The sequence below is a fragment of the Bombina bombina genome, chromosome 8 (genome assembly GCF_027579735.1).
Source record: "Bombina bombina isolate aBomBom1 chromosome 8, aBomBom1.pri, whole genome shotgun sequence".
In the NCBI taxonomy this organism is placed as follows: Eukaryota; Metazoa; Chordata; class Amphibia; order Anura; family Bombinatoridae; genus Bombina; species Bombina bombina.
Window position 1 is genome coordinate 341886 of NC_069506.1, and position 27740 is coordinate 369625.

A 27740-nucleotide genomic window follows, 5' to 3' on the forward strand; every position below is an offset into this window, starting at 1 on the left:
AAAAAAAGCAAGCAGATGATGAAATAAGGCCCCTTGTTGAAGATAAAGTCTCTTTAAATTTTGTTCCATTTTTTTTTATCCATGACATCTTTAAATGATCCTGCATCATCTACAGGAAAAAAACATTCTTTTTGAAAGTCTGGCAATTGCAGCATCAATCTTAGGAACAGTAACAAACTGGTTATGCAGAGTTTTTTCCAAAGGAACATTTTTATATATTTTATCTTGAACTCCACCTTGTTTATCTGGTTTTGAAAAAATATTTAAATAATTGGATTTTAAAGTATCAGAAACAGGAAAGAACTGATCTGGAGCAGAATTTGAATTAAACCAATCAGATGGTACTTGAGACTGTTCATCGTCAATGCCCAGGGAACTTTTAATCCCTTTAATAAACTCACAAACTTTTGTAGAGTCAAACACCATAGGTAAATCATTTTCTGAATCTTCACCATCAGAAGCACAATCAAGGTTATGCAAATTTTCCAAAGAACCCTCAGGTGTTAAAGAAAAGCTTCCACCATAAATCTGGCCAGTACACACTTGTCCTGCCAGCAATGATTATTACATAGGGAACAGGGGGCAAAGGCTGGGCTGAATTACTATAAAAGAGTTAAACCAACCAATAAATAATATGAACTTAATTAAAAGTAAAATAAATTTACAACACCAAAGAAAAAATGATGTTGCCCCTGACTCCTCCTGGGCTGTAACAGGTTGGGACTCAAGGTGACCTGGATCATTTTCATGTTCCATAATGAGTACTGCACATATAGTTTGTTCCATTTAATATTAAGCCCCAGAAGCTCACATAAAAAAATCTCATATCAAAAATAAATTTGTATGAAACTAGTGCATAGCACTTACCACCAGAACGATAGTTCACCAAGGTATTAAAGTTGCTGTAAATATTGAGTCTCTTGCAGGGAAAAGGAACGCATCTGTTCAAGACCATGCCAAGGCAAAGTTTTATGGGCACGCGCGCACAAAGGAACAGCCCTCAGACACAGCCCGGTAACATGGCGACCCCCACAGGAAAATCGTAAGTAACGATAATTCCAACGCCTACCGCCAACTTAGGTGACCACAGCCACAATCATAGATGACCCAAACTGGAAGGATACCAGCTGAATAACATAGGCCCAAGAAGCCAAAAATAAATCAAATTTGAGACACTAGCCCAGAAGGTGAAAAAACAGAGAGGGACTCCTAGCCCTGTCCACCAAATTGCTGGCTGGACAGAACTAGGAGGAGGAAGTGGTAGTGTCTCTCTAAGGCTTTTATGTAAATGAGGGGAGTGGATAGCTCTGTCCACGCCCCTCAGGAGAGGGGGTCTCACTGGTAAGTATTACCAGGGGGGCCAAGATATATATATATGCATGGATTTAGATTTATTGATATATACTGTGTGTATATATATATATATATATATGGATTTAGATTTATTTAAATATATATATATATATATATATATATATATATATATATATATATATATATTTATATATAATATATATATATGTATGGATTTATATATAATATATATACAGACATCCCAACTCTCCCTGAAGTTCAGGGAGTCTCCCTGATTGTAATAGCAGCTCCCTGATGCCAGCAAATGGAATGCAATCTCCCTGAAACTCCATTACCATGATCCAATGTGGCCCAAATACAGAAAAGTGTTCCTTTAAGGAATGCCTTTAGTTGCTGGGACGTTATAGAACCCTCAAAGCATGCATCAGTAACCAAAAAGCCCCCACTGATTTTAATAAAATAAAACACAAATACTACCTTATTTACTGCACGTAATTAAACTTCGTATTCTAAAATATTTATGCATTCAACAAGCGTACGATCACTGGAAAATAGGTTTGTTGTATGTGGTTGTGCAATAAAGCTACTTTTTTTAATGTGACTTTAGTGGGAAGCTACTTTAATGATAAGTCTCTATCTTATTTAGGGTTTCAAGGTGTCCATTATATAACTGGGAGGGGGCGGCGGCGCAGTAGCGGGAGATAAATTAGTTTTTGCAGGTTGGGATGTCTGCATATATGTATGGATTTATATAATATATGTATGGATTTATATAATATATGTATGGATTTATATTATATATATATATATATATATATATATATATATATATATGTTGTCAGTATATGGCTGTGTTATAATACAATATATTTAATAATTATTCTTTAAAATAAACCCCTAATAAAATGCATTTACAAAACAATTAAAATTAATGTATATTCCTAAATTCTTTATATTAGTTAAAATTTATAGACACATTGAATTATATTTATAGGAACCAGGTTATGAATCAAACTATACACATTTATGCTGTTATAATATGCTATACAAAGATCATAAAAATTACCTTATTCACAATAATCTCCCAAATCAGAGCTGCATTTAAATATCACAATGAAATGCCAAGGTATGGTTTGTTAAACTTCCAGACAAATATACTTAAGCTATTTAGCCCACAAATGATCCTATATAACTCTAATTAAAACACCAGAAGTTATATATATTCTTAATGTAAACAGTCAGTTTATATGCCGATTTATCTAAGCTGAAATAATTTTTTTAACAGCAATAAGGCAAATTCTAAAATATATTTATATGGCTACAATAATAAATTACTTGGCAAACAAAAGATTAGTTTTAAGCTACACAGGATTATGAATGCAAGCTAAAATACATATTGGGACCTTTTAAATTTACTAACTGCAATTTCACTGTAGCAATAATGAATGTATTTGCTTTAAAATATCAAATGATATACTTTACCCAAATAAGCAAATCAATGTTTCATATTCCAGAGTTTCTTGTGGGTCATCTGTCACGGATACCAGATGGCTAAGGCTACCCCCCACCCCCTACAAACTCACCCCTGTTGTTTCTTAGTGGTTTTGGGCTCCTCAGAGCAACCACAATCTCTGGAAGCTTTTGGTTGCATGGTTTTGTGTTCCAAACTTGTTTAGAAAAGAGCTGGTCTATGACCTGGAAAACCCTCCTAGGCTGGCTGGACTCCTGGAACTCCCGGTCGGCCGCCTCACAACGGACACCCGCCTAACCCCTCTCAAGCTGTCCAGGCTCCTGGAACTCCCGGTCGGCCACAGGACAGCAGAACACCCGCTAACTTTACCCCTGGTCGCTCCAGCAACCATGTGCCCCAGAGCTCCGCTCTTTTGGGGATTAGTAGCCCCTAGGGAGGACAATAGGTGGGATAATTACCGGAGGGGAGCTGCTTTGGGAACCAGGGGTTTTGGACACCCCTACCCCCATAACTTCAACGGGCTGTATCTCCGGTTCCCAATAACGAATCACGCCACTTTTTGGACTGCAGCATCTGGGGACCGAGAGCTTTCAAGTGTCGCCGCTCCCCCAGGATAACCTCAAAACCGTCACCACTGTGTCCTGGGATTCTGTGAGACTATGGTTGCTATGGAGGCACCAGTCAGTCTGGAGGGGCGGGAATGACTGGAAAACTGTGATTGTCTCCCTGTTTTATCAAGATGAGCTGTGTGTATAAAAGGAGTGTATGTTGTACAATAAAATCAGTTCCTGTTTCACCTGAATGCTAGTATGTCTAGTTATTTGGGTGGGCTCCTGCTAGAATCACTTTCCTGAGCTACATAGCAGCCTGTTCCAGGCAGAGGAAGGACACTCTGGAAGAGCTACCCAGTCTGGGTAGCTGGAGTCTGTTTCAGGGTGGGACCCTGAGTACTGGTGCTGTCAGGCTTCAGGGGTGGCTACAGGCTGTGGTCACTTGCCAGCTACATAGCTGCAGTCGGCAGGGAGGAAGCAGGACCACTTTGGCGGAGCTACCAAGTCAGGGTAGCCGGGGTATCTGTCACATCATCTATGGAGGGTTTGCTCACAATGTGCACAGGTATAGACTTCAAGAATTGTTAATCTTTCTTTGTTCAAGAAAGTGTCCCCAAAAATGGCAGAGAATATGCTTGGCACCAAAGCCTATGCATTTTCTCTCCAAAAGTTAATGCTTTTTTCCGTCTGTCTCCCCCTTCAGTAGTGAGCTGTCTGGACCTTTATTCCAAGAAATAAAGAATTCCTCCCCTGTTTCTTTAATCATTCCCACAAGATTTTGATAAGCTCTTTTGATGCTTGTCTCGGATTGGCCCAAACGGAGCTGAGTATTGATTGGCCCTTCGAGCTGAAACTTTTGATTGGCTATTTGGATTTGCATGTGTTTTAAACAGTCAATTCGTTTGACTGTCATGCCAGTTTCAATCCCCTAGGGGGCAGCAAACAACTTCAAATGCAGATCTCATCATCAATATTGCTAAGAATTTAATACATCCTTATAAAGTGATTATTTAACATACTATAACTTTTAGCATTAATAAAGCTCTATTGTCAGCATCTTTATTTCATTTAACATAACAGAAAATGTACAATTTGACACCAAACACCAGTATTTATCAATTTCTATGTTAAAATAGAAGATATCCATGTATATGGCTAATATTCATAGGACATCTTGCTGTCTGTAAAATAAAGAAACAATGTTGTTAAAAATGTCAAACATTTATACATCTATTTCCAGTATTTATCAAGCTCAGCAAATATTTATCTAATATGTTACTATTAGTCACTGCTTCTTAGGTCCACAATACACATTTGTATACAGTATTTAAAATTATACAGGCTGTATTTTAAAAATGAATTTTACAGCTGCAATGTCACATGTTGAAATCGTAATTCTTGGCTTCTATGCTCCCAAGGAACACATGGCTGGGCAGGATGGGTATGTAGCTCAACAGGGGATCATTTGACATGTAGATGGTAACAGTTACAATTCCTTGAACATGTTTGTAGATTCAATCATTCCCACAGACGGACCGTCTATGCCCCACAGGGGCCTGTGGGTTCATTACCCATCTTGGGCAGGAAGCCCATATATGTGCATATACCTCTGAGGCTCCATCATGGTAATATTAATTTAGAAGTAGCCCACTGCTTTTATTTATACAACAGTCTAAGCCTTTGTTCTTTCTGAAATAACTATTCAAACAAGTGATGAATGAGAGAGGGGGTGCTGGTTTACACAGCCAAGAATAATTTGGCAGAGTAAATACAACTGCTGTAACTAGTTTCATGTATAATGAATCCTGTGGTCTTAACAACCATATATATAATAAATAAATTTAATTTAATAATCTTCACAGATACCCGGACAATGTATGGATTTATATTATATATATATATATATATATATATATATATATATATATATATATATATATATATATATGGATTTAAATTTATTTATATAATATATATGTATGGATTTATATTTATTTATATACATTTATGCATGGATTTATATTTATATAATATATATGTATGGATTTATATTTATTTATATACATTTATGCATGGATTTATATTTATTTATATAATATATATGTATGGATTTATATTTATTTATATACATTTATGCATGGATTTATATTTATTTATATAATATATCTGTATGGATTTATATACTATATATGTATGGATTTATATTTATTTATATACATTTATGCATGGATTTATATTTATTTATATAATATGTATGGATTTATACAATATATATGTATGGATTTATATTTATATACATTTATGCATGGATTTATATTTATTTATATAATATGTATGGATTTATATTATTTATATATATGTATGGATTTATATTTATTTATATACATTTATGCATGGATTTATATTTATTTAGATAATATCTATGTATGGATTTATATTTATTTAGATACATTTATATGTATGGATTTATATTTATTTATATATATGTATGTATGGATTTATATTTATTTATATACATTTATGCATGGATTTATATTTATTTAGATAATATCTATGTATGGATTTATATTTATTTAGATACATTTATATGTATGGATTTATATTTATTTATATATATGTATGTATGGATTTATATTTATTTATATACATTTATGCATGGATTTATATTTATTTAGATAATATCTATGTATGGATTTATATTTATTTAGATACATTTATATGTATTGATTTATATTATTTATAATAATTGAATGACTGATAATCTGAGCAGTGCTAGGGTAAAACCGGGACTCATTTGCCCACACACTGCGCTTTGTTGCTAGGGGTAAAGAAAGCAGAGGATCCTGGGACAACTGTGGTGAGGTCATGTGATCACATCATAACTGAATACACAAAACAGAGCCAATAACACTAAAAGATCATTTTCATTTTATGACTCAGCAGTCAGCTATAAAACAGGCTGAGCTACACGTGTAATTACGGTAGCACGAGGGTCACTTATTTACCTATAGGTGACAGGTGAAACAGACACGCCCCCGTCAGCTTCCTGCCAGAGGCGCCATGTTGGTTATGGGCTGTGCCCTCACACCCTGCTGCTCTAGGCGTGCTGATCGGCAGTCACATGTCACTCAAACGGCGGTACCGAAATACTTCCTAATCCGCTGCCCGTGCTCTGATTGACTGGGCTTTGCTTTTCTTTTTGCTGCGGAATCTGGGAAATGTATTACTGTAATACTCCGTGTGCCGTCACTTCCGGTTGTTATTGGTAGGGTTGCTGGGAGGTGAGTGTGTGCCAGGCCGTGCCAAGGGGAAGAGCGGGGCAATGACTAGAGGGATGTGGGGTTAATAGGTTAAAGTGCAGTGGGTACAGGTGGATAGGGTTATAAAAAAAAGAAGTAAAGGGGGTGTATGGTGATGAGCAGGGGGTAAGTGTAATCCGCAGGGGGGTGTAGGGTAATGAGCAGGGGGTGTAGGGTAATGAGCAGGGTGTGAGTGTGATGAGCAGGGGGTGTAGGGTAATGAGCAGGGTGTGAGTGTGATGAGCAGGGGGTAAGTGTAATGTGCAGGGGTGAGTGTGATGAGCAGGGGGTGTAGGATAATGAGCAGGGGTGAGTGTGATGAGCAGGGGGTGTAGGGTAATGAGCAGGGGTGAGTGTGATGAGCAGGGGGTGTAGGGTAATGAGCAGGGCTGAGTGTGATGAGCAGGGGGTGTAGGGTAATGAGCAGGGGGGGTAAGTGTAATGAGCAGGGGGTGTAGGGTAATGAGCAGGGGGTGAGTGTGATGAGCAGCGGATATAGGGTAATGAGCAAGGGGGTGAGTGTGATGAGCAGGGGGTGTAGGGTAATGAGCAGGGGGTGTAGGGTAATGAGCAGGGGGTAAGTGTAATGAGCAGGGGTGTATGGTAATGAGCAGGGGGTGAGTGTGATGAGCAGCGGATATAGGGTAATGAGCAAGGGTGTGAGTGTGATGAGCAGGGGGTGTAGGGTAATGAGCAGGGGGTGTAGGGTAATGAGCAGGGGGTAAGTGTAATGAGCAGGGGTGTATGGTAATGAGCAGGGTGTGAGTGTGATGAGCAGGCGGTGTAGGGTAATGAGCAGGGTGTGAGTGTGATGAGCAGGAGTGTAGGGTAATGAGCAGGGTGTGAGTGTGATGAGCAGGCGGTGTAAGGTAATGAGCAGGGTGTGAGTGTGATGAGCAGGAGGTGTAGGGTAATGAGCAGGCTGTGAGTGTGATGAGCAGGAGGTGTAGGGTAATGAGCAGGGTGTGAGTGTGATGAGCAGGGGTGTAGGGTGATGAGCAGGGGGTGTAGGGTAATGAGCAGGGGTGTAGGGTAATGAGCAGGGGTGTAGGGTAATGAGCAGGGGTGTAGGGTAATGAGCAGGGTGTGAGTGTGATGAGCAGGCGGTGTAGGGTAATGAGCAGGAGGTGTAGGGTAATGAGCAGGGTGTGAGCGTGATGAGCAGGAGGTGTAGGGTAATGAGCAGGGGGTGATTGTGATGAGCAGGAGGTGTAGGTTAATGATCAGGGGTGTAGGATAATGAGCAGGGGGTAAGTGTGATGAGCAGGGGGTGAGTGTGATGAGCAGGCGGTGTAGGGTAATGAGCAGGGTGTGAGTGTGATGAGCAGGAGGTATAGGGTAATGAGCAGGGTGTGACTGTGATGAGCAGGAGGTGTAGGTTAATGAGCAGGGGGTGATTGTGATGAGCAGGAGTTGTAGGGTAATGAGCAGGGGGTGAGTGTGATGAGCAGGAGGTGTAGGGTAATGAGCAGGGGGTGAGTGTGATGAGCAGGCGGTGTAGGGTAATGAGCAGGGTGTGAGTGTTATGAGCAGGATGTGTAGGGTAATGAGCAGGGTGTGAGTGTGATGAGCAGGAGGTGTAGGGTAATGAGCAGGAGGTGTAGGGTAATGAGCAGGGGTGTAGGGTAATGAGCAGGGTGCAAGTGTAATGAGCAGGGGGTGAGTGTGATGAGCAGGGGGTGGTGGGTAATGAGCAGGGGGTGAGTATGATGAGCAGGGGGTGTGAGGGTGATAAGCAGGGGGTGTCGGGTAATGAGCAGGGGGTGAGTGTGATGAGCAGGAGGTGTAGGGTAATGAGCAGGCTGTGAGTGTGATGAGCAGGAGGTGTAGGGTAATGAGCAGGGGTGTAGGGTAATGAGGAGGCGGTGTAGGGTAATGAGCAGGGTGTGAGTGTGGTGAGCAGGGGGTGTGAGTGTGATGAGCAGGGGGTGAGTGTGATGAGCAGGAGGTGTAGGGTAATGAGCAGGGGGTGAGTGTGATGAGCAGGCGGTGTAGGGTAATGAGCAGGGGGTGAGTGTGATGAGCAGGGCTGTAGGGTAATGAGCAGGGTGTGAGTGTGATGAGCAGGAGGTGTGAGGTTGATTGGCAGGGTGTGAGGGTGATGAGCAGGAGGTGTAGGGTAATGAGCAGGGTTTTAGGGTAATGAGCAGGGTGTGAGTGTGATGAGCAGGAGGTGTAGGGTAATGAGCAAGGTGTGAGTGTGATGAGCAGGAGGTGTAGGGTAATGAGCAGGGTGCGACTGTGATGAGCAGGAGGTGTAGGGTAATGAGCAGGGTGTGAGTGTGATGAGCAGGCGGTGTAGGGTAACGAGCAGGGGGTGAGTGTGATGAGCAGGGGGTGTAGGGTAATGAGCAGGGTGTGAGTGTGATGAGCAGGGGGTGTGAGGGTGATAAGCAGGGTGTGAGGGTGATGAGTAGGGGGTGTGAGGGTAATGAGCAGGCGGTGTGAGGGTAATGAGCAGGGGGGTAAATGAGTAGGGGGTGTGAGTGTGATGAGCAGGGGGTGTGAAGGTGATGAGCGGTGGGTGTGAGGTTGACGAACAGGGGGGTAAATGTAATGAGCAGGGGGTGTGAGGGTTATGAGCAGGGGGTGTGAGGGTGATGAGCAGGGGGTGTGAGGGTGATGAGCAGGGGTGTGTGAGTGTGATGAGCAGGGGATGTGAAGGTGTTGAGCGGTGGGTGTGAGGTTGACAAACAGGGTTAATGTAATGAGCAGTGGGTGTGAGGTTGATGAGCAGGGGCTGTGAGGGTAATGAGCAGGGGTGGGAGGGTGATGAGCTGGGGGTGTGAGGGTGATAAGCAGGGGGGTAAATGTAATGAGCAGGGGGTGTGAGGGTGATGAGCTGGTTGTGTGAGGGTGATGAGCGGGGTGTGTGAGGGTGATGAGCATGGTGTGTGAGGGTGATGAGCATGGTCTGAGATGGTGATGAGCTGGGGGTGTGAGGGTAACAAACAGGGGGTGTGAGTCTGAAAAGGGTCTAAGGTTGACGAACAGGGGTTGTGAGGGTGATGAGCAGGGGGGTTGAGGGTGATGAGCAGGGGGGTGAGGGTGATGAGCAGGGGGTGAGGATAATGAGCAGGGGGGTGAGAGTGATCGATGAGCATGAGGTAACCATGATGAGGGTGATGAGCAGGAGGTGACCATGATGAGGGTGATGAGCAGGAGATGACCATGATGAGTGTGATGAGCAGAAGGTGACAGTGATGAGCAGGAGGTGACCATGATGAGTGTGATGAGCAGGAGGAGACCATGATGAGGGTAATGAGCAGGGGGTGACAGTTATGAGCAGGGAGTGACAGTGATGACAAGAAGGTGACCATGATGAGAAGAAGGTGACAGTGATGAGTGTGATGAGCAGAAGGCGACAGTGATGATCAGGAGGTGACCATGATGAGTGTGATGAGCAGAAGGTGACAGTGATGAGCAGGAGGAGACCATGATGAGGGTAATGAGCAGGGAGTGACAGTGATGAGCAGAAGGTGACAGTGATGATCGGAAGGTGACCATGATGAGTGTGATGAGCAGAAGGTGACAGTGATGAGCAGGAGTAGACCGTGATGAGGGTGATGAGCAGGAGTGACCTTGATGAGCAGGGGGTGACAGTGATGAGCAGGAGGTGACCATGATGAGGGTGATGAGCAGGAGGGGACCGTGATGAGGGTGACGAGCAAAGGGTGTGAGGGTAATGAGCATGGGCTTTGAGGGTATCGAGCAGGGGGTGTGAGGGTATCGAGCAGGGGGTGTGAGGGTATCGAGCAGGGAGTGTGAGGGTCACGGACAGGGGGTGTGAGGGTCACGGACAGGGGGTGTGAGGGTCACGAACAGGGGGTGTGAGGGTCACGGACAGGGGGTGTGAGGGTCACGGACAGGGGGTGTGAAGGTCACAGACAGGGGGTGTGAGGGTTACGGACAGGCGGTGTGAGGGTGGTGAGCAGGGTGTGAAGGTGATGAGCAGGGGGTGTGAGGGTAATGAGCAAGGGGAGTGAGGGTTATAAGCAAAAGGTGACAGTGATGAGCAGGGGGTGACAGTGATGAGCAGAAGGTGATAGTGATGAGCAGGAGGTTACCATGATGAGGGTTGATGACCGTGATGAGCAGGGGGTGACCGTGATGAGCAGGGTTTGACAGTGATAAGCAGGAGGTGACAGTGATGAGTGTGATGAGAAGAAGGTGACAGTGATGAGCAGGAGGTGACCATGATGAGTATGATGAGCAGGAGGTGACAGTGATGAGCAGTGGGTGACGGTGATGAGTGTGATGAGCAGGGGGTGACAGTGATGAGGATGATGAGCAGGAGGTGACAGCGATGAGCAGGAAGTGACAGTGATGAGCAGGGGTGACCATGATGAGGGTGATGAGCAGGGGGTGACCATAATGAGTACGATGAGCAGGAGGTGACAGTGATGAGAGTGATGAGCAGGGGGTGACCATGATGAGCAGTGGGTGACGGTGATGAGCAGGAAGTGAAAGTGATGAGCAGGAGGTGACAGTGATGAGCAGGAGGTGGCAGTGATGAGCAGGAGGTGACAGTGATGAGCAGGAGGTGACCATGATGAGCAGGAGGTGACAGTGATGAGCAGTGGGTAACGGTGATGAGTGTGATGAGCAGAAGGTGACAGTGATGAGCAAGGGGTGACCATGATGAGCAGGAGGTGACAGTGATGAGGGTGATGAGCAGGAAGTGACAGTGATGAGCAGGGGGTGACCATGATGAGCAGGAGGTGACAGTGATGAGCAGTGGGTGACGGTAATGAGTGTGATGAGCAGAAGGTGATGAGGATGATGAGCAGGAGGTGACAGTGATGAGAAGGGGGTGACCATGATGAGGGTGATGAGCAGGAGGTGACCAAGATGAGGGTGACGAGCACAGGGTCTGAAGGTGACAAGCAAAGGGTGTGAGGGTAATGAGCATGGGGTGTGTGGGTATCTAGCAGGGGGTGTGAGGGTATCTAGCAGGGGGTGTGAGGGTATCGAGCAGGGGGTGTGAGGGTCACGGACAGGGTGTGTGAGTGTGATGAGCAGAAGGTGATCGTGATGAGCAGGAGGTGACAATGATGGGTGTGATGAGCAGGGGGTGACTGATGAATGTGATGAGCAGGGGGGTGACCGTGATGAATGTGATGAGCAGGGGGGATGACAGTGATGAATGTGATGAGCAGGGGGGATGACAGTGATGAATGTGATGAGCAGGGGGTGACAGTGATGAGCAGGAGATGTTCATGATAAGCAGTGGGTGACAGTGATGAGCGTGATGAGCAGGAGGTGTTCATGATGAGCAGGGGGTGACAGTGATGAGCAGGGGGTGACAGGGATGAGCAGGGGTTGACAGTGATAAATGTGATGAGCCGGGGGGTGACAGTGATGAGTGTGATGAGCAGAAGGTGACAGTGATGAGCAGGAGGTGACGGTGATGAGTGTGATGAGCAGAAGGTGACAGTGATGAACAGAAGGTGACGGTGATGAGTGTGATGAGCAGAAGGTGACCGTGATGAGCAGAGGGTGTTCGCAGGAAGTGACAGTAATGAGCAGGAGGTGACCATGATGAGTGTGATAAGCAGAAGGTGACCGTGATGAGCAGGAGGTGTTCGCAGGAAGTGACAGTAATGAGCAGGAGGTGACCATGATGAGTGTGATAAGCAGAAGGTGACCGTGATGAGCAGGAGGTGTTCGCAGGAAGTGACAGTAATGAGCAGGAGGTGACCACGATGAGTGTGATAAGCAGAAGGTGACCGTGATGAGCAGGGGGTGACAGTGATGAGTTTGATGAGCAGGAGGTGTTCGTGATGAGCAGGGGGTGACAGTGATGAGTGTGATGAGCAGGGGGTGACCATGATGAGTGTGATGAGCAGGAGGTGATGGTGATGAGCAGGGGGTGACAGTGATGAGTGTGATGAGCAGGGGGGTGACCGTGACCAGCAGGAAGTGACGGTGATGAGCAGGGGGTGACGGTGATGAGCAGGGGGTGACGGTGATGAGCAGGGGATGACAGTGATAAGCAGGGGGTGACCGTGATGAGCATGGGGTGACCGGGATGAGCATGGGGTGACCGGGATGAGCATGGGGTGACCGGGATGAGCAGGGGGTGACCGTGATGAGCAGAGGGTGACCGTAATGAGCAGGGGGTGACGGTGATGAGCAGGGGGTGACGGTGATGAGCTGAGGGTGACCGTAATGAGCAGGGGGTGACGGTGATGAGCAGGGTGTGACGGTGATGAGCTGGGTGTGACGGTGATGAGCTGGGTGTGACGGTGATGAGCAGGGGGTGATGAGCAGAGGGTGACGGTAATGAGCAGGGGGTGACGGTGATGAGCAGGGGGTGACGGTGATGAGCTGAGGGTGACCGTAATGAGCAGGGGGTGACGGTGATGAGCAGGGGGTGACGGTGATGAGCTGGGTGTGACGGTGATGAGCTGGGTGTGACGGTGATGAGCAGAGGGTAACCGTAATGAGCAGGGGGTGACCGTAATGAGCAGGGGGTGACCGTAATGAGCAGAAGGTCACAGTGATGAGCAGGAGGTGACGATGAGTGTGATGAACAGGGGGTGACCGTGATGAGCAGGAGGTGACCGTGATGAGCAGGGGGTGACCGTGATGAGCAGGAGGTGACCGTGATGAGCAGGGGGTGACCATGATGAGCAGGGGGTGACCGTGATGAGCAGGGGGTTACCGTGATGAGCGGGGGGTGACCGTGATGAGCAGGGGGTGATCGTGATGAGCATGGGGTGACTGTGATGAGCAGAGGGTGACCGTAATGAGTAGGGGGTGACCGTAATGAGCAGGGGGTGACGGTGATAAGCAGGGGGTGACGGTGATAAGCAGGGGGTGACGGTGATGAGCAGGGGTGACGGTGATGAGCAGAGGGTGACGGTGATGAGCAGGGTGTGACCGTAATGAGCAGGGGGTGACCGTAATGAGCAGAAGGTCACAGTGATGAGCAGGAGGTGACGATGAGTGTGATGAACAGGGGGTGACCGTGATGAGCAGGAGGTGACCGTGATGAGCAGGGGGTGACCGTGATGAGCAGGAGGTGACCGTGATGAGCAGGGGGTGACCATGATGAGCAGGGGGTGACCGTGATGAGCGGGGGGTGACCGTGATGAGCATGGGGTGATCGTGATGAGCATGGGGTGACTGTGATGAGCAGAGGGTGACCGTAATGAGTAGGGGGTGACCGTAATGAGCAGGGGGTGACGGTGATAAGCAGGGGGTGACGGTGATAAGCAGGGCGTGACGGTGATGAGCAGGGGTGACGGTGATGAGCAGAGGGTGACGCTGATGAGCAGGGTGTGACGCTGATGAGCAGGGTGTGACCGTGATGAGCAGAGCGTAACCGTAATGAGCAGGGGGTGACCGTAATGAGTAGGGGGTGTTCGAGATGAGCAGGGGGTGACCGTGATAAGCAGGAATTGACAGTGATGAGTGTGATGAGCAGGGGTGACAGTGATAAGTGTGATGAGCAGTGGGTGACAGTGATGAGCAGGAGGTGACCATGATGAGTGTGATGAGCAGGAGGGGACAGTGATGAGTGTGATGAGCAGGGGGTGACAGTGATGAGTGTGATGAGCAGGGGGGGTGACCATGATGAGCAGGGGGGTGACTGTGATGAGCAGGAGGTGACCGTGATGAGCAGGGGGTGACTGTGATGAGCAGAAGGTGACCGTGATGAGCAGGGGGTGACAGTGATGAGCAGGAGGTGACCATGATGAGTGTGATGAGCAGAAGGTGACCGTGATGAGCAGGGGGTGACAGTGATGAGTGTGATGAGCAGGAAGTGACAGTGATGAGTGTGATGAGCAGGGGGTGAAAGTGATAAGTGTGATGAGCAGGGGGTGACAGTGATGAGCAGGAGGTGACAATGATGAGTGTGATGAGCAGGGGGTGACAGTGATGAGTGTGATGAACAGGGGGTGACCGTGATGAGCAGGAGGTGACCGTGATGAGCAGGGGGTGACCGTGATGAGCAGGGGGTGACCGTGATGAGCAGGAGGTGACCGTGATGAGCAGGGGGTGACCGTGATGAGCAGGGGGTGACCGTGATGAGCGGGGGGTGACTGTGATGAGCAGGGGGTGACCGTGATGAGCAAGGGGTGACCGTGATGAGCAGGGGGTGACCGTGATGAGCAGGGGGTGACTGTGATGAGCAGGGGGTGACTGTGATGAGCAGGGGGTGACTGTGATGAGCAGGGGGTGACTGTGATGAGCAGGGGGTGACAGTGATGAGCAGGAGGTGACCATGATCTGTGATGATCAGAAGGTGACAGTAGTAAGTGTGATGAGCAGGAGGTGACCGTGATGAGCAGGAGGTGACAGTGATGAGTGTGATGAGCAGAAGGTGAGAGTGATGAGCAGGAGGTGACCTTGATGAGCAGAAGGTCACAGTGATGAGCAGGAGGTGACGATGAGTGTGATGAGCAGGAGGTGACAGTGATAAGTGTGATGAGCAGATGGTGACAGTGATGAGCAGGAGGTGACAGTGATGAGTGTGATGAGCAGGTGACCGTGATGAGCAGGAGGTGACCATGATGAGTGTGATGAGCAGGAGATGACGGTGATTAGGAGGAGGTGACCATGATGAGCAGGAGGTGACAGTGATGAGTGTGATGAGCAGAAGGTGACCGTGACGAGCAGGAGGTGACAGTGATGAGTGTGATGAGCAGGGGGTAACAGTGATGAGTATGATGAGCAGTAGGTGACCGTGATGAGCAGGGGATGACAGTGATGAGCAGGAGGTGACCGTGATGAGCAGGGGATGACCGTGATGAGCAGGAGGTGACAGTGATGAGTGTGATGAGCAGAAGGTGACAGTGATGAGCAGGAGGTGACCGTGATGAGCAGGGGATGACCGTGATGAGCAGGAGGTGACAGTGATGAGTATGATGAGCAGAAGGTGACCGTGATGAGCAGGAGGTGTCCACGATGAGTGTGATGAGCAGAAGGTGACCATGATGAGCAGGGGGTGACAGTGATGAGTGTGATGAGCAGGGGGTGACAGTGATGAGTGTGATGAGTAGGGGGGTGACCGTGATGAGCAGGAGGTGACCGTGATGAGCAGGGGGTGACCGTGATGAGCAGGAGGTGACCGTGATGAGCAGGGGGTGACCGTGATGAGCAGGGGGTGCCCGTGATGAGCAGGGGGGTGACTGACAGTAATAATCAGGAGGTGACAGTGATGAGCAGGAGGTGACCATGATGTGTGATGATCAGAAGGTGACAGTGATAAGTGTGATGAGTAGGAGGTGACCGTGATGAGCAGGGGGTGACAGTGATGTGCAGGAGGTGACAGTGATTAGTGTGATGAGCAGAAGGTGAGAGTGATGAGCAGGAGGTGACCATGATGAGCTTGATGAGCAGAAGGTGGCAGTGATGAGCAGGAGGTGACGATGAGTGTGATGAGCAGAAGGTGACAGTGATAAGTGTGATGAGCAGAAGGTGACAGTGATGAGTGTGATGAGCAGGTGACCGTGATGAGCAGGAGGTGACAGTGATGAGTGTGATGAGCAGGGGGTGCCCGTGATGAGCAGGTGGTGACTGACCGTAATAAGCAGGAGGTGACAGTGATGAGCAGGAGGTGACCATGATGTGTGATGATCAGAAGTTGACAGTGATAAGTGTGATGAGTAGGAGGTGACCGTGATGAGCAGGGGGTGACAGTGATGTGCAGGAGGTGACAGTGATTAGTGTGATGAGCAGAAGGTGAGAGTGATGAGCAGGAGGTGACCATGAAGAGCTTGATGAGCAGAAGGTGGCAGTGATGAGCAGGAGGTGACGATGAGTGTGATGAGCAGAAGGTGACGGTGATGAGTGTGATGAGCAGGTGATCGTGATGAGCAGGAGGTGACAGTGATGAGTGCGATGAGCAGAAGGTGACCATGTTGAGTGTGATGAGCAGAAGGTGATCATGATGAGTATGATGAGCAGGAGGTGAAAGTGATAAGTGTGATGAGCAGAAGGTGACAGTGATGAGCAGGAGGTGACAGTGATGAGTAGAAGGTGACCGTGATGAGCAGTGGGGGACCGTGTTGAGCAGGAGGTGACAGTAATGAGCAGGAGGTGTCCACGATGAGTGTGATGAGCAGGAGGTGTTCGTGATGAGCAGGAAGTGACAGTGATGAGTGTGATGAGCAGGGGGTGACAGTGATGAGTGTGATGAGCAGGAGGTGACAGTGATGAATGTGATGAGCAGGGGGTGACAGTGATGAGTGTGATGAGCAGGGGGTTGACCGTGATGAGCAGGGGGTGACAGTAATAAGCAGGAGGTGACAGTGATGAGCAGGAGGTGACCGTGATGAGCAGGAGGTGACAGTAATAAGCAGGATATGACAGTGATGAGCAGGAGGTGACCATGATGTGTGATGATCAGAAGGTGACAGTGATAAGTGTGATGAGCAGGAGGTGACCGTGATGAGCAGGGGCTGACAGTGATGTGCAGGAGGTGACAGTGATTAGTGTGATGAGCAGAAGGTGAGAGTGATGAGCAGAAGGTGACCATGATGAGCTTGATGAGCAGAAGGTGGCAGTGATGAGCAGGAGGTGACGTTGATGAGTGTGATGAGCAGAAGGTGACAGTGATAAGTGTGATGAGCAGGAGGTGACCGTGATGAGCAGGAGGTGACCATGATGAGCAGAAGGTGACAGTGATGAGTGTGATGAGCAGAAGGTGACCATGATGAGTGTGATGAGCAGAAAGTGATCATGATGAGTGTGATGAGCAGAAGGTGACCATGATGAGTGTGATGAGCAGAAGGTGACCATGATGAGTGTGATGAGCAGAAGGTGACCATGATGAGTGTGATGAGCAGAAGGTGACCATGATGAGTGTGATGAGCAGAAGGTGACCATGATGAGTGTGATGAGCAGGGGGTAACAGTGATGAGTGTGATGAGCAGGAGGTGACAGTGATGAGTGTGATGAGCAGGAGGTGACAGTGATGAGTGTGATGAGCACGGGGTGACAGTGATGAGTGTGATGAGCAGGGGGGTGACCGTGATGAGCAGGGGGGTGACCGTGATGAGCAGGGGGTGACCGTGATGAGCAGGGGGTGACAGTGATGAGCAGGGGGTGACAGGGATGAGCAGGGGGTGACTGACAGTAATAAGCAGGAGGTGACAGTGATGAGCAGGAGGTGACCATGATGTGTGATGATCAGAAGGTGACAGGGATAAGTGTGATGAGTAGGAGGTGACCGTGATGAGTAGGGGATGACAGTGATGTGCAGGAGGTGACAGTGATTAGTGTGATGAGCAGAAGGTGAGAATGATGAGCAGGAGGTGACCATGATGAGCTTGATGAGCAGAAGGTGGCAGTGATGAGCAGGAGGTGACGTTGATGAGTGTGATGAGCAGAAGGTGACAGTGATAAGTGTGATGAGCAGAAGGTGACCGTGATGAGTGTGATGAGCAGGTGACCGTGATGAGCAGGAGGTGACAGTGATGAGTGCGATGAGCAGAAGGTGACCATGATGAGTGTGATGAGCAGAAGGTGATCATGATGAGCAGGAGGTGACAGTGATGAGTGTGATGAGCAGAAGGTGACAGTGATGAGCAGGAGGTGACAGTGATGAGTAGAAGGTGACCGTGATGAGCAGAAGGTGACCGTGATGAGCAGGGGGTGACCTTGTTGAGCAGGAGGTGTTCGCAGGAGGTGACAGTAATGAGCAGGAGGTGTCCACGATGAGTGTGATGAGCAGGGGGTGACCGTGATGAGCAGGGGGTGACAGTGATGAGTGTGATGAGCAGGAGGTGACAGTGATGAATGTGATGAGCAGGGGGTGACAGTGATGAGCAGGAGGTGACCGTGATGAGCAGGAGGTGATCGTGATGAGCAGGGGGTGACAGTAATAAGCAGGAGGTGACAGTGATGAGCAGGAGGTGACCATGATGTGTGATGATCAGAAGGTGACAGTGATAAGTGTGATGAGCAGGAGGTGACCGTGATGAGCAGGGGCTGACAGTGATGTGCAGGAGGTGACAGGGATTAGTGTGATGAGCAGAAGGTGAGAGTGATGAGCAGAAGGTGACCATGATGAGCTTGATGAGCAGAAGGTGGCAGTGATGAGCAGGAGGTGATGTTGATGAGTGTGATGAGCAGAAGGTGACAGTGATAAGTGTGATGAGCAGAAGGTGACAGTGATGAGCAGGAGGTGACCATGAAGAGCAGGAGGTGACCATGATGATCAGAAGGTGACAGTGATGAGTGTGATGATCAGAAGGTGACAGTGATGAGTGTGATGAGCAGAAGGTGACCATGATGAGTGTGATGAGCAGAAGGTGACCATGATGAGTGTGATGAGCAGAAGGTGACCATGATGAGTGTGATGAGCAGAAGGTGACCATGATGAGTGTGATGAGCAGAAGGTGATCATGATGAGTGTGATGAGCAGAAGGTGACCATGATGAGTGTGATGAGCAGAAGGTGACCATGATGAGTGTGATGAGCAGAAGGTGACCATGATGAGTGTGATGAGCAGAAGGTGATCATGATGAGTGTGATGAGTAGAAGGTTACCATGATGAGTGTGATGAGCAGAAGGTGACAGTGATGAGTGTGATGAGCAGGGGGTGACAGTGATGAGTGTGATGAGCAGGAGGTGACAGTGATGAGTGTGATGAGCAGGGGGGTGACCGTGATGAGCAGGGGGGTGACCGTGATGAGCAGGGGGGTGACCGTGATGAGCAGGGGGGTGACCATGATGAGCAGGAGGTGACCGTGATGAGCAGGGGGTGACCGTGATGAGCAGGGGGTGACCGTGATGAGCAGGGGGTGACAGTGATGAATGTGATGAGCACGGGGTGACAGTGATGAGTGTGATGAGCAGGGGGGTGACCATGATGAGCAGGAGGTGACAGTGATGAGCAGGGGGTGACAGGGATGAGCAGGCGGTGACTGACAGTAATAAGCAGGAGGTGACAGTGATGAGCAGGAGGTGACCATGATGTGTGATGATCAGAAGGTGACAGTGATAAGTGTGATGAGTAGGAGGTGACCGTGATGAGTAGGGGATGACAGTGATGTGCAGGAGGTGACAGTGATTAGTGTGATGAGCAGAAGGTGAGAGTGATGAGCAGGAGGTGACCATGATGAGCTATATGAGCAGAAGGTGGCAGTGATGAGCAGGAGGTGACGTTGATGAGTGTGATGAGCAGAAGGTGACAGTGATAAGTGTGATGAGCAGAAAGTGACCGTGATGAGTGTGATGAGCAGAAAGTGACCGTGATGAGCAGGAGGTGACAGTGATGAGTGCGATGAGCAGAAGGTGACCATGATGAGTGTGATGAGCAGAAGGTGATCATGATGAGCAGGAGGTGACAGTGATGAGTGTGATGAGCAGAAGGTGACAGTGATGAGTAGAAGGTGACCGTGATTAGCAGGGGGTGACCGTGTTGAGCAGGAGGTGACAGTAATGAGCAGGAGGTGTCCACGATGAGTGTGATGAGCAGGAGGTGTTCGTGATGAGCAGGGGGTGACCGTGATGAGCAGGGGGTGACCGTGTTGAGCAGGAGGTGTTCGCAGGAGGTGACAGTAATGAGCGGGAGGTGTCCACGATGAGTGTGATGAGCAGGAGGTGTTCGTGATGAGCAGGGGGTGACCGTGATGAGCAGGAAGTGACAGTGATGAGTGTGATGAGCAGGGGGTGACAGTGATGAGTGTGATGAGCAGGAGGTGACAGTGATGAATGTGATGAGCAGGGGGTGACAGTGATGAGCAGGCGGTGGCCGTGATGAGCAGGAGGTGACCGTGATGAGCAGGAGGTGATCGTGATGAGCAGGGGGTGACAGTAATAAGCAGGAGGTGACAGTGATGAGCAGGAGGTGACCATGATGTGTGATGATCAGAAGGTGACAGTGATAAGTGTGATGAGCAGGAGGTGACCGTGATGAGCAGGGGCTGACAGTGATGTGCAGGAGGTGACAGGGATTAGTGTGATGAGCAGAAGGTGAGAGTGATGAGCAGAAGGTGACCATGATGAGCTTGATGAGCAGAAGGTGGCAGTGATGAGCAGGAGGTGATGTTGATGAGTGTGATGAGCAGAAGGTGACAGTGATAAGTGTGATGAGCAGAAGGTGACAGTGATGAGCAGGAGGTGACCATGAAGAGCAGGAGGTGACCACGATGATTAGAAGGTGACAGTGATGAGTGTGATGATCAGAAGGTGACAGTGATGAGTGTGATGAGCAGAAGGTGACCATGATGAGTGTGATGAGCAGAAGGTGACCATGATGAGTGTGATGAGCAGAAGGTGATCATGATGAGTGTGATGAGCAGAAGGAGACCATGATGAGTGTGATGAGCAGAAGGTGACCATGATGAGTGTGATGAGCAGAAGGTGATCATGATGAGTGTGATGAGCAGAAGGTGATCATGATGAGTGTGATGAGCAGAAGGTGACCATGATGAGTGTGATGAGCAGAAGGTGACCATGATGAGTGTGATGAGCAGAAGGTGATCATGATGAGTGTGATGAGCAGAAGGTGACAGTGATAAGTGTGATGAGCAGGAGGTGACCGTGATGAGCAGGGGCTGACAGTGATGTGCAGGAGGTGACAGTGATTAGTGTGATGAGCAGAAGGTGAGAGTGATGAGCAGGAGGGGACCATGATGAGCTTGATGAGCAGGAGGTGACGTTGATGAGTGTGATGAGCAGAAGGTTACAGTGATAAGTGTGATGAGCAGGAGGTGACCATGATGAGCAGGAGGTGACCATGATGAGCAGGAGGTGACAGTGATGAGCAGAAGGTGACCATGATGAGTGTGATGAGCAGAAGGTGAACATGATGAGTGTGATGAGCAGGAGGTGACAGTGATGAGCAGGAAGTGACAGTGATGAGTGTGATGAGCAGGGGGTGACAGTGATGAGTGTGATGAGCAGGGGGTGACAGCGATGAGTGGGATGAGCAGGAGGTGACAGTGATGAGTGTGATGAGCAGGGGGTGACAGTGATGAGTTTGATGAGCAGGAGGTGACTATGATGAGGGTGATGAGCAGGAGGTGACTATGATGAGTGTGATGAGCAGGAGGTGACTGATGAGTGTGATGAGCAGGAGGTGACAGTCATGAGTGTGATGAGCAGAAGGTGACAGGGATGAGCAAGGGGTAACAGTGATGAGCAGGAGGTGATATTGATGAGTGTGATGAGCAGAAGGTGACCATGATGAGTGTGATTAGCAGGAGGTAACAGTGATGAGTGGGATGAGCAGGAGGTGACAGTGATGAGTGTGATGAGCAGGGGGTGACAGGGATGAGGGTGATGAGCAGGAGATGACAGTGATGAGCAGGAGGTGACAGTGTTGAGGGTGATGAGCAGGAGATGACTATGATGAGGGTGATGAGCAGGAGGTGACAGTGATGAGCAGGAGGTGATATTGATGAGTGTGATGAGCAGACTGACAGTGATGAGTAGGGGGTAGCAGTGATGCGTAGGAAGTGATGACTGTGATGAGCAGAAGGTGACTGTGATGAGCAGGGGGTGACAGTGATGAGCAGAAATTAACGGTGATGACGGTGATGAGCAGAAGGTGACAATGATGAGCAGGAGGTGACAGTGATAAGCGTGATGAGCAGAAGGTGACAGTGTTGAGTGTGATGAGCAGGAGGTGACAATGTGACCGTGATGAACAGGAGGTGACAGTGATGAGTGTGATGAGCAGGAGGTGACCGTGATGAGCAGGAGGTGAGCGTGTGATTTCTGCTCCTGGTGTATATTTTTATTTACTGTGATGCTGTAGTTGACAAATTATATAATCAGACATACGCTCTGTTTCTTTTATCACATTACTGCAGGCTAGTTACACATAAATAATGAATGTTCAGGTAACCAAGGGGAAACCTGAAGGTGGCGCACTAACATAAAAAAAAATAATAATGTGAAAAAATTTAAAAATGCAATGAAAAAAAGAAATTGTGAGTGTCAATACATATGCATTAGAACAAACATTGGTATAAAAATAGAGAATGTATACATTTTTTATTATATATATTAGTGGAAGTCCACACAATAAGGAAAACCTGTGCAAAGGGAAGTTCCAAAAGCAGAAGTGAAATCAAAGTTCCAGTAGTGGTCTCCCTGTGCTGGCATTTAAAGTGGTTCCCCTGTGCTGACGTGGTAGTGTTTCCAAAAAGTGAGGTTGGCAGAGGGGTGGTCCAATATTGGTGATGGACACAAGGATGAGGCTTTCTCCACTTAGGTTCAAGATGAGATTGATCACCACTAGAAATTAAAAGGAAGCGTCCTATTAAAATAAGATTTCTACATCACAGGTTCATGTTCAGGGCACCTGTGCTTATCTGGGCAGGCAGTGAGAGTATCTGACCCTGAGGCAAGGGCATTGGCACAGAGGATGAGGGGAACCTCAAATGGTCCCTGGCAAAGTGGCTTATCTGTGTGTAACTAAAAGGTGGTTAGCTCACTGGTTACCATTGTGACGGCAAGAAATCTCTGTAGAAGCTTCACAGTAGGTCCCAGATATTAACAATATTCCAGTCTTTCGGAACAACTTCTGTTTGAAGTGACTGATTAAATAAATCAGCTAATGGAGTAGCTATCACGGATCGAAGTTCTCTTGGAACCCATGGATTAATATTATCTGGACCCACAGATTTATTTACTTTTACTCACATTATCATTTAAAGTAACATCCCTTAATATAATCTCACTATCTTTACCATCTGTTGTAAAGACTGAACAAACGTAATCATTTCAAAAGTTTGCTATTATATCCTTCCACTACTCTGTCATCATTCTTTAGTTTTACTATCCCTCCGTTACTTTTATCTCTTTTCACTGATATATCTAAAGAAGGTTTTGTCACCGTTATTTTCTCTACTGCATCAGCTTTAGCCTTTCTGATTAACTACTTTGTCATCTTTTGATGGGTTCTTTATTTTTGCGTATCCTCTTCTGAGCCAGTAAATTTGAATTTTGTATAGACTGTCTTTTTTGTCTTAACTGCATGTGCTACTTTTCTTGAAAACCATATTGGTTTTCTTTTACAAGCAAGCCTAATACAGTGTTTAGTTGCATCTAGAATATAATTTTTACTATATTCCCACTGTTTTTGTACTCCTGTAATCTGTGCCATCCCTTTTAGAGATTAATTTAGGTATTCGCCCATGTATGAAAAATCAAGTCGTTCTAAAGTCTAAAACTTTTGTTTTACTATGGTTGCACTGTACCTTTACCTGCATATTAAACCATACAGACAGATGATAACTAGAGCCTAAGTTCTCACCCACAGACCCTTCAGATACTATATCACAGTTTGTAAGTACTAAATCTAATACCTGTGAGACACATGGCTGACAAGTTAGTCACTAAAGTTATGGTTATGGATTGCTTTAGGGCTAAAGACTATGTATAGCCCTTTGGATGCCAGAGAGCGTACAATACTGTACATCCAAAGGATTAGCAGTAATTTACCCCCTCCCCGACAGCAAAGTCACTTGTGAAGTTCCTGCAGCAGCTACATTGTGACAACAGTACGTCCCACATGCAATGTTTTACAGTTGCAATATTCCCAGACAATGAACCCTTAACCCAGAATGCCAAGTATGTTTATTTAATGTGCACTTGGTACTGTTCTTCCAGGGCCCAACATGTTCATTTAATATTAAATTGTATGGGTTTAAATTTTGTTATAAGATTGTTGCTGTAAAGTGGGTGAGTCCTGTAAATGATTTGATGTCACTGTTGCTGGATATTCTGTGCCATAAGCACTTGTGCACAGTAGGGACCATATCGGCAGAGACTTGCACACGGCACATAAAGACTGTTGGTTGCCCAGCTGAAGAACACACATGGCCCCAGGGGAAGGAGAAATAGTAAAAAAAACAATGCTTACCTGATAAATTTCTTTCTTTCTTGACACAGTGAGTCCACGGATCATCAATAATTACTGTTGGGAATATTACTCCTGAACAGCAGGAGGAGGCAAAGAGCACCACAGCAAAGCTGATAAATATCACTTCCCTACCCACAATCCCCCAGTCATTCGACCAAAGGAAAGGAGAGAAAGGAAGTAACACAAGGTTCCTGAGGTTTATATAGAAAAGAAACTCTGAAAAATAGTTTTCTTTCTAATGACACAGTGAGTCCACGGATCATCAATAATTACTGTTGGGAATCAATACCCAAGCTATAGGACACAGATGATAAGGGAGGGACAAGACAGGTAACCTAAACAGAAGGCACCACTGCTTGAAGAACCTTCCTCCCAAAGGAAGCCGAGGCAAAAGTATTGAATTTATAAAATTTGGAAAAAGTATGCAAAGATGACCAAGTTGCAGCCTTGCAAATCTGTTCCACAGAAGCTTCATTTTTGAAAGCCCAAGAAGAAAAAACAGCCCATGTGGAGTGAGCTGTGATTTTCTCAGGAGGTTGCTGTCCAGCAGTCTCATAGGCCAAACAAATAACACTCTTCAGCCAAAAGGAAAGCGAAGTAGCCGTAGTTTTCTGACCCTTGCGTTTCCCAGAAAAACAGACAAACAAGGCAGAGGACTGACGAAAGTCCTTAGTCGCCTATAGATAGAATTTCAGTGCACGTACAGCGTCTAGGTTATGCAAAAAATGCTCCTTATGAGAAGAAGGGTTAGAACACAAAGAAGGAACAAAGATTTCCTGATTAATATTCTTGAACGAAACAACTTTAGGCAGGAAACCCAACTTAGTACGCAAAACCACCTTATCAGAATGAAAGATATGATAAAGGGAATCACACTGTAGCGCAGAGGGTTCCGAAACTCCTAGCAGAAGAAATAGCAACAAGAAACAAAACTTTCCAAGAAAACAACTTAATATCCAAGTAATGCATAGGATCAAACGGAGCCTGCTGTAAAACCTTAACAAGATTAAGACTCCAGGTAGGAGTAACTGGTTTAAACACAGGCCGGATCCTAACCAAGGCCTGACAAAACAATTGCACGTCTGGAACATCTGCCAGACTCTTGTGCAACAAAATAGACAATGCTGATATCTGACCCTTCAGAGTACTAACCGACAAACCCTTCTCCAGACTGTCCTGGAGAAAAGACAAAATCCTAGGAATCCTGACTCTATTTCAAGAGTATCCTTTGGATTCACACCAATACAAATATTTACGCCAAATCTTATGGTAAATCCTACGAGTCACAGGCTTTGATCAAGGTCTCAATTAATGACTCTGAAAACCCACGCTTAAGCGTTCAATCTCCAAGCAGTCAGCTTCAGAGAAATGAGATTTGGATAAAGGAAGGGACCCTGAAGTAGAAGGTCCTTCCTCAGAGGAAGTCTCCAAGGAGGAAAGGATAACATTTCCACTAGGTTTGCATACCAGATCCTGCGAGGCCACGATGGAGCTATGAGAATTACTGACACCCTCTCCTGCTTGATCCGACCAATGACCCTTGGAAGGAGAGTGAACAGAGGAAACAGGTATGCTAGACTGAAGTTCCATGGAACCGCCAGAGCATCTATCAGGACTGTCTGTGGATTCCTTGACCTCGAGCCGTACCTCAGGAGCTTGGCATTCTGCCGAAAAGCCATGAGATCCAGTTCTGACTGCCCCCATTTGAGAGTCAAACTGGAAAACACCTCCGGATGAAGTTCCCACTCCCCGGGATGAAAAGTCTGTCTGCTCAGAAAATCTGCTTCCCAATTGTCCACTCCTGGCATGTGGATCGCAGAAACGCAAAAAGACTGCAGTTGTGGGTCTCTGCCCACTGAATAATTTGGGTCACCTCTGCCATGGCCAAGGAACTCAGAGTTCCACGTTGGTGGTTGATGTACGCCACCGAGTTTATGTTATCCCACTGGAACCTGATAAACCGGGCTAAGGCTAACTGAGGCCAGGCCAGCAGAGCATTGAAGATTGCTCTCAGCTCTAGGATGTTTATGGGGAGAGCCGAGCCCTGAGCCTTCAACGAGCCCCAGACTGCTCCCCAACCCAGAAGGCCGATCACCCAGGAGGGTCTGTGGAAGCAAGTTCCCTGGGAGAGATGGTCCATAGACAACCACCACGGAAGAGAGTCTATTGTCGCCTGATCCAGTTTTATTCGTGGAGACAGATCCACATAGTCCTCATTCTATTGTCTGAGCATGCATACCTGCAGAGGTCTGAGATGGAACCGAGCGAACGGGATGATGTTCATGGAAGTCACCATCAGACCAATTACCTCCATACATTGAGCCACTGATGGCCGAGGAGAGGACTGAAGGGCAAGACAAGAGTCGAAAATCTTTGTCTTTCTGACCTCCGTCAGAAATATCTTCATTAACAGGGAGTATATTATGGTCCCCAAGAACACAACCCTTGTAACTGGAATCAGATAACTTTTTCCCAGATTCACCTTCCAACCGTGGGAGCAAAGAAAAGACAACAAGGTCTGCGTATGAGAGTTTGCTTGTTGAAAAGACGATGCCTGAACCAGAATGTCGTCCAGGTATGGCGCCACTGCAATGCCCAAAGACCGAATCACTTCCAAAAGAGCCCCCAGAACACTTGAAAAAATTCTGGGGGCTGTGGCAAGGCCGAATGGAAGGGCCACAAACTGAAAGTGATTGTTCAAGAAGGCGAATCTCAGAAACTTGTGATGATCCTTGTGAATGGGAACATGAAGGTACGCGTCCTTTAGGCATATGATTGACATGAACTGACCCTCTTGGACCAAGGGAAGAATGGAGCATATAGTCTTCATCTTGAAGGATGGTACTCTGAGAAAATTGTTTAGACACTTCAGGTCTAAGATTTTCCCTTTTTGGGAACTACGAACAGATTCAAGTAAAATCCCAGACCCTGTTCCTGAGGAGGAACAGGAACTATTACTCCCAGAGCGGCAAGGTCCTTGACACAATGTAAGAACGCCTCTCTTTTTATCTGGTCTACAGATAATCTGGAGAGGAGAAACCTGCCTCTGGGAGGGAAGGTTTTGAATTCTATCTTGTACCCCTGGGATACGATGTCAACCACCCAGGGATCCAGAACATCTCTTATCCAGGCTTGAGAGAAAAGAGAAAATCTACCCCCTACTAGATCTGCTTCCGGATCGGGGACGGACCCTTCATGCTGACTTGGAGTCAGCTGCTTCCCCTTATTCCAAGGCTGGCTAGGTTTCCAGGAAGACTTGACTTGATCTTGCT

The 27740-nt window shown here is 47.4% G+C and overlaps 1 protein-coding gene across 1 annotated transcript in view; it reads left to right on the forward strand.

The window, feature by feature from the left end:
* Positions 1-6437: 6437 nt before the first annotated feature.
* Positions 6438-27740, forward strand: part of LOC128638242 (myb-related transcription factor, partner of profilin) — a 144538-nt gene continuing 123235 nt past the window's right edge. The window contains exon 1 of the mRNA XM_053690095.1: positions 6438-6617. The gene's annotated coding sequence lies outside the window, so the exon portion shown is untranslated. The remainder of the gene's footprint in view (positions 6618-27740) is intronic.